At 36.9% G+C, this 11,734-nt stretch overlaps 1 protein-coding gene across 3 annotated transcripts in view; it reads left to right on the top strand.

Annotated features, from left to right (window-relative positions):
- Positions 1-11,734, top strand: part of Dpyd (dihydropyrimidine dehydrogenase) — a 978,758-nt gene that overhangs the window by 460,529 nt on the left and 506,495 nt on the right. The window lies entirely within an intron of this gene.

The following is an 11,734-nucleotide window of genomic DNA, read 5'->3' as shown; positions in this document are numbered from 1 at the left end:
GCCTTGCCTTGAACTCACAGAGATCCACCTGCCTCTGCCTCCCAAGTATTGGGACTACAGGCGTGTGCCACCACACCCTGCATAAAGGTTACTATTTTTAAATATTGTTATTTTTATTTCACTTTTTTGAAAAGAAAATTTAAAAACACATACTACTATTTTCCCAATTTTTCTCTCTCTAAATTGTGTACATATCTAGAGATGTGCAATGAGGGTAAGGGTAGAATAGAAAAAGGGGGAAACATAGGCACTGTTAGGAAGAATTTAGTCTTCATCCTTGTACAAGAGAGAAGGTTATCTGGAGCAGGTGTGGAGTGAACAAGGACGCAGCAGTCTTTCTTTCTCTGGGTCAAACCCTGGATGGTTCCCATGAAGCAAGGTGTGTCTGTCTCATAGCTGGAAGCTCACTTTGAATTCTTAGGTATGCATATTTTAATTGAAAAATCCAAAGAGGTCAGGAAAAGGTTATTCTCGAATGCAATACTCTTCTGAAAATGTTAAGTTACTGTGCTAGGTAAAACTAAGATATTAAGCTTAGTTAAATTACAGAGTAATGGATGATATAGACTATATAGTAGTGTTATTAATAAAATGTATTTTGTTAATTACTTTGGACTTATGTTCTTTGTTCAGTGGATAATAGTGTACTTATCTAAAGTAGATTTGGGTTAATTTAGGCATTGATCTGCATACATTTTGCTGTTTAATTGGAAAATAATGTTTAATTATATTTAATATCTCCCACCACTTATAGAAGCTGTCCAAGTCCAATGTAAAACACAGGCACTGCTGCAGAGAACCCTGTATTAACTGCCACATCCATCCGTGGGTGTTACCCAAACTCTGCAAGGATTATTGTTATCCATAACTTTCTTTTCTTCCATAACAGCCACACTTAGAATATTTTGTAATTATTAAGCTCTTTAGAATTTTTCAAAAGGATTCTACTTACATAGCCTTTCCCCCCAGTGTAAATATGTGTCAAACACAAGGTAGTGTGTGTTTGGTAAATATCTACCATTTCCCAGGCCTTCTGTAAAGAACATTGCCTATTTTCTTGGTTTATCATGGCCATGTGTTTTCCCTTTGTATTTGCATGTTTCTGCCAAGTTGAAGTTCTACATCATCAGTATCATTGTAATACTATCATACTTCTGAATCTAAGTATTTTATCTTCTGATGGTGATAGTATAACCAAAAGCTTCAGTTTAATTTTGATATCTTTCTAATCTACCCTACTGAAAACCTGTAGGGTCTGACTCCCTATCTTTGCATTCTGTATTTAGTAATTATACAGTATTCTGTTAGGTGTTCAAGGCACACAAATATGACCATGTTGTCACTGTGGACAGCAACATGAACATTGTCACTGGGCAGAAAGTGGCTTAAGGAGAAGCAAATACACTGGTGGTCATCTGACACACAGGATGAGAAAAAGCTTTGTACTGCAAGATCCATAGAAGGGTATTTCAGGGGCGGTGGCATTTGGGGTAGAGATAAGGAGTGGATAGGAAGTGAGAGAAGAGAGTCAGGGAAGGCAGACTATAGTGATGGGACCCAGATGTACAACCGCATAAACTAGTCCTTTTGACTGCATCATGATGTCTGTCATGAGAAATAGTGGTTCAGGTAAGGAAACGCATACAACTGCAAAATCATAAAGTGTTTTCTAATATTAGGCCCAGGCACCTGGATTTATTCCAGATTTGGCAGATATCAGCTACCTAAAGGGCAGGTGTGTCCCTTCACACACACACAAGGACTGTGGCATTTCCTCAGCCTCCTTCTGGACTCGTCCCTGTTCTCCTATTTTGTTGCTTATTTTGCCTAATCTCAGTGGTAAAGCAATTTGCTTATATTTTAATCCAGGGTCCCTCGAAACAATTTCTAGATCAGTAAGTAGTCACTGCTTGAGTGGATGGATAAATGGATTTAAAGGTAGATAAATGTTTGGGTGAAAAGAATGAAATTACTGCTTCATTTCTATAGAAAATTCAAAATAAAGGCAAAAACCCAGTGTAAATGATGCTTCTCTGACATGCCCCATGAAGCCCAAGAAACCTGTTGTGACACTGGGCACTTCCACTTGCACTGACAGTAGCTTCCTCTGACTAGCTGCCTTCTTTCCTGTCTCACCTCTGTGATATATCACAGATCATTCTATCATTTCAATTCCTAGTTCCAAATCTGACCATGGTATCCTTCTTTGTTTAGGATAGAGTACTTCTGACAGGAGCACTGAGCTTCCTGCCTTCACCCTAAGTACTTTCCCCTTCCTCTCCTCCTTTTCCTCCACCACATCGCACCTCCTGTCTAGTCCTAAAGACCTGGTGCTTGAGGCCCCTGAATCTGTAATGATCTGCCTTTGGGTCATCTTCACTTGATTAGCTCATTCTTACACTCCGTGTTCCAGACCTGGTGTCATTTTCTTCAAGAAGGCGCTCTCTGACCCTCCATCCCTCCTATGAGCTCAAGCTCCCAGCCCACTTCTTCTCCTCCATCCTCCCATGTCTTTTTAATGTTGTTCTTCACATAGCCCTTCTTTCTATCGTGTGGTTCTTTATTTGCTTATTGTTTTTCTATTTTTTTGTCTTCTGCAATATACAACCCACAAGGACATGTCTTTTATATTTTATGTATTATAATGAATGCCTACATCAATATTTAGATGAATGTTATTAGACAAGTATTTGCTAATTGAATACATGAATCTAAGCCAATGGATTAATTCTTTTCCTATGTGATTATCATTAAATTTGTGGGAAGAATAGCTCACATTTATCACTTATATCTTCACCACTCCTTATCCTGAATGCCTTTCACTGTACCTTTTGCACATAAATGTTTTTACTGCTCATTGAACTCCAGATAAGCAGACTTAGTGACTTACATATAGTTTATTTCTTCAGTATTTGATATTTCCTAAAGCTAGCTTTCTGCTTGACTCGAGGCTCAGAAACATTTTGACTCTCATGTAACCCAAATGAGTCTTTCTGAGCTTTATTTTGAGTTATTCTTGAAGCTACTGTAAAAGCTCCATTGTTGACTTTGTTTTCTAATGTACTTGCAGTCTTTCTTCCAAAGCTTTACACAATCTTCTGACAATGTCTAATATCCCAAAGTCTGTATGTGCACCTCTGCATGTCCCGTTGTATTTCTAGACTATGTATGTGTAGCTGATTTGTAGTTTGGTTTCACATCCTAAGTGTGTGGCCTGGGTAACATTTCTGTCTAGCTATAGTACTGATATCATAGCTATTCTGGTGGGTCTCCAAAAAGGTAATAGATGCCTGCTAGCCCAGAACCAGCCATAAGATCATGAAAGCACTCAATAATAATTTCCAATATTATCCTTATAAACACTGTTGAGTGCAGCTTTTGCCAATACCAAAAATCTATTCGATGGCATGATAACTTGGCTATATAAGGAAGCTATGTTTTGAATTCTGCATTTACTTGTGTATTAAAATTGTTTAAACACAACTCTACTGTGTATTTTAAGGTTGCATCAAAGTGTGCCTACTGACGATTGACAAGGGAAAAAAGCTGTAAGATGGATATCAAAAATAACATTAATGAGCTGCTAAAGCTAAAATTACAGGAACTTATGAAATTGGTTAAACATAAAAACCATTAAACTGTTTACTGAAGCTTCACAGATATACTGAAGCTAATGAGCATTTCTGCTATTTAAATAAGCCCAAATTGAACACACATTACATGGATACATAATTAGTCATGGCAGTCAAACACACAGACTTACTTTTAAAGCTCTATTTAGGAAATCTTTTCCATTTGATTGATTTTGTTAATTAAAATATTTTTTTTGGTATTCACTTATATTTTAATAACATTGTTTTCACAAGTAGTATAATCTACTCTTGGCTTTCTACATGTTTTTGTTTATGCTTTAAATGCAGCAAATAGGGATTTTTATATTAGACATTTTTCTTAACCCCTTTCTCTGTTTATATCACTTGGTGGTATCATTCAGCATTTAAAATTTTTCCTCTCACAGGGAATTGCATGTAAAATATCTCAGTAGCCTAATTTTTTCACTGTCTCATAATTATCAAGAAGTATTAAGCACCCAAATATGCATAGAATTATGATGATTATGGTCCAAATCAGATTAAAGGATGATCTATTCCTTCAAGGAGTTTGTGATGTTAAGTAGATGGTAACATTGAATATAAATAAGCAAATCAAAGTGCAGCGTTTGGGAATCCAACAGAGAAACTGAAAACAATCCCCATATATTTACTTCAAGAGTGCTGACCTCCTTGAGGAGATCTTTTCCAGAGAAAATGAAATCAAATCTTCAAGGATTTCAGAGTCTTAAATAGATGGAATTATTGTGGAGAAATAAGCAAATCAAGGTGAAGTGCTTGCACGCTTTTAATTCTGAATTGATTATTTGGTCAGTTTAGGAAATGGAAATGAAACTCCCAGTAGAACACAAGGAGGGCAAAGCTGCCGCTAAAGGCTTCCATCGACATCTGGCCTTTCAATTTAGCTTGGGGAGCCTGTTTACCTTGAGCATGGGGGAGAAAATCAAATCCTTACTTTTACCTTGTCTGAATTCTACAAATAAACCACACTGAAAACATTCAAAGCAGATCAGTAAGGAAATCAAAGAGTTAAATCAATCAAAAGAGAGTGGCCATGAAGCTATTTTTTCCTAGATTGTGTGTTTGCCACCCTAGAAACTTTTCAAAGTAGAAATATTTGCGTTTCCTCCTCACAATGAACAGGCTCTTTCACTGTAGAAATAAGACCTGCAAGAAAATTGATTAATCAAGACTTAACACTGTGTACTATGAATGCTAAATAAGTGGAATAAGGGACTCTAAGCCAAAAACAACAAAATAGAAACAGCATTTATCAGGTTCCTCTTTTGTGGCAGTGATTTTTCTAGATTCAGGAGAAGCAGGTGATGTAGATATAGTCCTAGGAACTTCAGGAGTAGTGGAGACAAAATAATAATGTAAATAACATCACACAATACCTGGTTTCACAGAAAGGGAAAGAAACCAAACCAGTGGAATGATGACCTAGAGGCTGTGTCTGTTGGTCAAGACTAGGGCTACTTCCTGTCTCTTAGACATTGGCCTGTTCATTTTCGTTATTCCCTGATCTCCAGCTATGAAGTATCCTGAGAGTGTTCGTTAGCCCATACAATCTGGCTATACCTTGCCCCCAAACCAGGGTAAGAAGCAAGGAAAGCTTTGGGGTCAGAAATAATTCAATTCGAACACTGTCTCTTCCACCTCTTATCTGTATGACGATGGCAATATTTACCCTCAATGGCTGTTTTGTGATTGAAATTAAATAATATATGGAAATATCCACTATTATGCCTGCCAACTGCAAAGAATCTATAAGTGCTGTTTGCTTCTCTTAACATTGAGTAAGGGCAACATGAATAGAATGTAAAAAGCACGTAGTAAAAAAAGCTAATCAGAGGGGTTCACAGACCTGGGTATGTGTGCAGAGTGAGAATAGACACACAAGGTTCAAAGATCATGCCAGCATATTTAAGATCTGTCTTTAGAACACTTGGGAGGGAAGAAAATAGGAATAAACACTGCAATGGCCATTTTTAAAAATCGTGTGGAAGTGGAACAGCACAGTGATGTGGTGAGAACCCAGCCAAAGGACTTTCAGGACAAGGACATGGTCATCTTTGAATGCTGACAGAATATCAAGGCTAGCAAAAGGCAAGCAAGACATCTACTCTTGCATAAACCCAAGAGGAAGGACTTCTCCTATGTTTTTTCTCTGGGTTCCTCACCCAGCTTACCTTGTACTTAGCCTTAAATTAAGGTGAGGAAGGATACTTTCAAAACGGAAGATACTATGATACTGTGGTACTGTGGATACATGCAACTGTTTATTGGAGAGTTCTACCATAGAGGTAGATAGAGGTAGTTTTCTATCATGGGATAGAGGTAGTATTCCCATGATAGAGGGAAAAGAGGAGATGACCTGGGGAGCACAGTCTCTCCAATGGACAACAAGAGGGTGTTGAGGCCCATGCCAAGTCACTGGCTCCTAATAAGAGGAAGAGTAAAGGAAGAGACATAGACTGTTGCTTTGTAGTTTGGATGTTGGGAAGAGAAGTGAGTTCCCATGTGATAGCTTCAATGTTTTGTAGTAAACAGGAAAAAGCTTCCCTTGAGAGAAGAACAAAGAAAAAAATGTCAGTTCTCTCAAGGCTGTGCGGAGAGTAGCAAAAGTCTTAACAGTGACTACAGTGCAGAAGTCACAGTGACTACAAGGGAAAGATTCAGCTCACTGGTAATCATGAAATGAGGGAAGGAGCAGGGAAAACTTGTGGTCTGAGTTTGGGTGTGACAACTTGGAAGGAACAGTAGAGTATCCCAATTATAATGTCTATCAGGCAAGGAGGGCCCAAATAGAAGTGCTCAAGGTGGAGCCTGAGCTTATTTTCTTTAAGACCAAGTTCAAGACTGAAAATGACTGTAATTTCTAATGGAGAGAGTACAGTGAACTAAATATTTGAGAGCTGGAAAGAAGAAAATTTAGAGGTGGAAATACCTAGAACCCCAGGGACGATTCAAAAACGGTGATAGTGCGAACAAAGCGCATCCTGCATGTGTAAAAAGAAGAGACAGCAAAGGTAATCCAACACAATGGCTGGATGCTACAGGAAGGGGAGAAGAGGACAGGGCCACAGAATTTGTGGAACATGCGGACTGTATTTTAATTGGATGGACAGACTGGAAGGCATCATTGGGTGGTGAGAAAAGTAGGCAGTGAGTGTGAATTACTCTACTACACTGAGTAAAAGAAGTTATAAAAAATATGACTATGAGGAAAGAGGAGCAAAGCTTTTGAAAATAGGAGAGGAGCAGAGAAGGTGAGAGATGCTGTATAGTAGAGAGAAAAAGAAATATCTCAAATGCCAGAGGAGAGGAAGGTGCAGTCAAGGTGACCTTCTCAGGGACTTAGAAAAGGAAGACGACAGATCCTCACTTTGGTTCCCACTGGATTTGGGGAAGGAATCCTGATGACAACACTTAGGGGCACATGGAAGACCAGGGGATACAGAGTGTGTCATTCAACTTGACGTCAGTTGGAGGTGTTCTTTGGTTGTATTCTTTCCTTACTCCAAGTTATTTGTGGATCCTAGAACCAGACTCTGATAAATGAGTATGCAAACAGACATAATTACAGAAACCAGGATAATGGAAAGGAAACAGGGAGGTAAAGGAAAAGAAATAACGTGAAAGAGAAAAACAGTAGGAAACAGGCCTTAATAAGGGAGATATGGATAAAAATTGGGTTATTTGTGTATTTAAATAAAACTCCCATGTCCTGACTCCATGGTTAGAACTATTTTACCTGGATGAGATTTTGAATTACAGCCTCACCTTGCTTTATCTCTCATGCTTTATTCCTCCTGGGTCATTGTTGGTATAAAATTAAACAACATTCATGAAATGGGTTTATCTATATTTTCAAAATAATATTTTGCTATAACTATTAAAAGATTTTTTTTGTCTGTTTCTTCACAACATGTCAAACTCTTCAAATACTAATTCTTTTTCATTGTGATTTCTGTGGTATTGTTTATGGAGAATTAATTTTTATTTATGTACTAAAATATAGTGCCTTCAACATCTTTTTATAAATACTTGGAAATATACTTGTCATATGCTTGTGGGTTTCTCGTCTACATGTATGACAGCACAGCTATATCAGTTTAATTGACCTTGGCAATCTGCATCTGCTGGTGATGTGTCCCCGAGGGCCAGCTTCTGCAATTTTAAGCTGTGGCTTATTGAAGAACTCGTGTGTCACAATACAATTAAGTCCATGTAAAAAAAAATCATTTCATGCATAACATTAAATTGACGAAAAGTTCCTATTTCAAAACCATTTCTTGTTATAAAGCTATCTCGGAGTGCCTTTGTTTTTTAAATAAGCTCATTTGAACACAGTAGTAATTAAAGCAGAAAATTAACATAAATCTTGAATGTTTGGGATGAATTAAGGATGTTTTCGTTCTTTTTAAAGACTGCATAAAATTCAAGGCACCATATCAGTTAGCATATTTCCCATCATTTACAGAATAATATGGACTGTGAATAAGCATGTTAGGGGGCTCTTTTTAAAGCTCTTTTTCTATTCAACTATGGAGCTGCTGGGACACATGTCTGTCTCCATCAAGATAAAATCCTGTGGAAATCTGTGGGAAAATCTCATGATCATAACAGAAAATGTCTACCTCCTTCATTTTATAAACAAGGGAGAAAAAATACAATCCTTTATTAATATTCATTTAACACTTCATAGGAAATGGCAAGCAGTTATTTGGTTTGCAAATGTAAATATACATTTTTCATCCACTTGGGCCTCCGTTCCTTCCAAGCTGCATCAAGGCAGTAGAAGAGACCTGCTTCTGAGGTTTGTTTACATTGAACTCCAACGTCAATGTCTCAGCATAGAAGAGTTATGAGGAGTCTGTGAAGGATGGCTACAGTGATGCAGGGGATCAAAGTCTCATTATGTGGAACTTCATTAATTGATTCCTCACTGACACATTATAAAAAACTGCACAGAGATTTTCTTTACCAAATTCTTGACGGGTATTAGATAAGATACTACAGCATTTGCCAAATACAGTAAAATAGTAAGAATAATGGCTATATTTCAAAAGTCATTGATGTTAAGAAACATGAGGTTGCACAGATGGCTCCTTGGTTAAAGTGTCTGCTGCCCAAGCCTGAACACCTGAATTCAGATCCCCAGAACCAAATAAAGCTGAGCACAGTTTTATGTGCCTGAAACTCTGGTGCTGGTGGGTACAGAGACAGGAAGATTCTGGAAGCTCATTGTCCAGCCAGTCTAGTTCAATCAGTGAGCTGCAGATTCAGAGAAAAACTTTATGTCAAAAAATAAAGGTGGAATATCATCAAGGAATGATACCCAATCAACCTCTGTTCTCCACACATATGAGCACACACCCACAGTTAAAAGTACATAGGACATGCACAGACACCCATAAAATTAGGAAAGGTTATTATTTGCACCATATGTAGAGTCTCTGAAGTTTTAATGAACTTGTAAATAATATATAAATATCACATATGTTTAATCAAAGTTTACTCTATCTATAGGGAAATGATTCTAGTTTCTTGTCATCTGAGATGCTATAGTAATCTTTCTTAGCATAGCTGCTCAGTGCCAAAGAAAGAAAGCATTTCTGACTTGTTTTTATATTTTTATATATTTGTCTGTCTTCTCCTTTTTCAGTGGTCTTCTTGTAGATACTAACAAGTCCAACATTAAATATTAAAACCAATGCAAATGATCTCTATTTTGATTGATAGTCATAATATCAAAGCTTTGTGTGCGCTTTCATTTATTTTGAATTTCTGAAATGAAATTAGACACATGCTAAACTTGAAGGCCTTTAGAAAGAGCAGGAGGCAATTCCATGAGTAATTTCTGACAGAAAGCTAAGATCATTTTTTAATTTCAAAGATGAATACTTCTAGTTTGGAATATAGAATCAAAGAATTATTTGATATTTTAATGAGGTTAGCTGGATTTTACAAATGACAAAATGATTAAAACAGCTGATATTCAGGTTAAGTCTGATCTATCAGCGAACCATAAATTGAAGAAAGAACTAATTCTGAAAAGAGTGTGTATGGGAACATTCATTCACAATTATGAATCTAATATTTTGGGTCAAGTGGTTCCAAATTTTGTGAGGCCAAAATGTATCTAATGTAAGTGCTCCCTTTTATGAAAATGAATATTTTAAGGTTTGGGGATATAGCTCAGTGGTAAGGTACTTGCTGGCATGCACAAAATCCTGGGTTCAATCTCCAGTACTTCAAAATTTTTACAAAAATGGAAAGGAATATTTACAAATTTCATGTTAGTCGTAAGACCTCACAACAGGCCCAGGCTTGGGAGTCCTTACTTTAAACTTCAGTGCCTTTGCAATATATTATATATGTCTGTAATAGATGTTGTAGAAAATAGTAACTAAGTACATTATCCCTACTTTGCTCAAGCTCAGAGTGAAATCTGTACTTTGCATTCAGGGATTTTTTTTCCTGTCAAAAAATGAGATTAAATGTATAAAAGTTCTCTGATCTAGTGAAATAATTTTGAATTCTTTCCTGTTTTAAAACCATCTTTGGTCTCTTTGGACCAAAATTGTATCAAAATTTTAGACAAATAAGATCACTTCTTGTTGAAGATAATTATTTAGGACTCTTGGCCTATGTTTATAAAACTTACTATATGTGCCACTCAACGATGATGTATTGAAATATGTTGAATTGATGAGCCACATTCACTATCGACTTTCTTGCAACTCAAGTAACTGTCAACAGATGGTAGTGATGATCTGTTATGCAATGGGGAACAATGATAAAGGTCTCTTTTCATGTGACCTTTTAAAGACATTAGAAAAATTTCAAAATGCCATTCTGCATTGAAAATAATTACATGAATATTTAATTTTACTCTTGATGAAAGGTGAAATAGCATAAGAAATACAAATAGCAGAAGATTTTTAAATAGCAACCTGACTATGATAGCTTTGACTCATGCACTCATTCATTGACGCATCCATCAAGCCAGCCCAGTGTCCTCTAAAGCCCAGGCACTCTATGTGGCGCTGTAGTACAGGAGCAAGACACATAAACACACTTCTATTCTTCAGTTAGCGCTAATCCAAGAATAGCTGTCTTCTTCTACTTCTTTAAATAGAAAGCTACAAATAAATAACAGGGCTCTTTTTTCATTTTAATTTTTTGAGAATTTTATACATGAGCATACTATGTTTACATCATTTCCACAACTCACTCCTACCCTCCAACTTCTCCCATATTTCCCATGCTCCCTCACAAATGCATAACCTCATTTTCTATAATTATTATTGTTATACACACACATATATATATACACACATATATACATATACTTAGCTAGATAGATGAATAGCTAGCTATAGATGACTAGATAGCTATAGATGTATAGATAGAAAATATAGATAAATATAGATATATAGATAAAAACCCCACTGAGTTCAGTTAGTGTTGCTCATATGTACATGTGCCTAGAGCTGAACATTTAGGACTTGGAAACCTATCAGGGATCTCATCCCTGGGGAATATTGTTATTCCTCCCTCAACAGCCTTTGATTGCTTGTAGGTCTTCATCTAGGGGTTGGACCTTGTCAAATTTTTCTCCACCCATGTTGGTACATCAGCTGGAGTGGTTTTGTGCAGGTCTTGTTTAGGCAACCATATTTCTGAGCTTTCATGGGTGAAGCTTCCCTGTGTCAAGAAGACACCATCTAGCAATAGGGCTCCTGGTCCTCTGGCTCTTACAGTCTTTCCAAATCCTCTTCCATGATGTTCCCTAAGCATCAGGTATGGGATTTCACTGTAGATGGATCAATTGGAGCTAGACACCTGATAATTCCTTATTCTCTGTATTTTCACCATGCTCATTTTATGGTGTCTAGTGTTTTCTATTTTGCTTTGGGAAAATATTGGTTTTAGATGTCAGGCTAGACCTTTTGTTCATATTTCATTATATTACATGATTTATTAGTGCATTCAAAAATTAAAGTTCCTAATTCAAGTCCTTGCAAGCATTTCTTTGGTTTCTCTCTTTCTCTCTCCCTTTCCCTCCCTTCCTATGCCCCCCCTTTCTATCTCAGTCCTTCTACTTCTGTCTC

This window comes from Nannospalax galili, unplaced genomic scaffold (assembly GCF_000622305.1).
Source record: "Nannospalax galili isolate Female #2095 unplaced genomic scaffold, S.galili_v1.0 scaffold255, whole genome shotgun sequence".
Classification (NCBI taxonomy): Eukaryota; Metazoa; Chordata; class Mammalia; order Rodentia; family Spalacidae; genus Nannospalax; species Nannospalax galili.
This window is presented reverse-complemented; position numbering and strand designations above follow the sequence as displayed.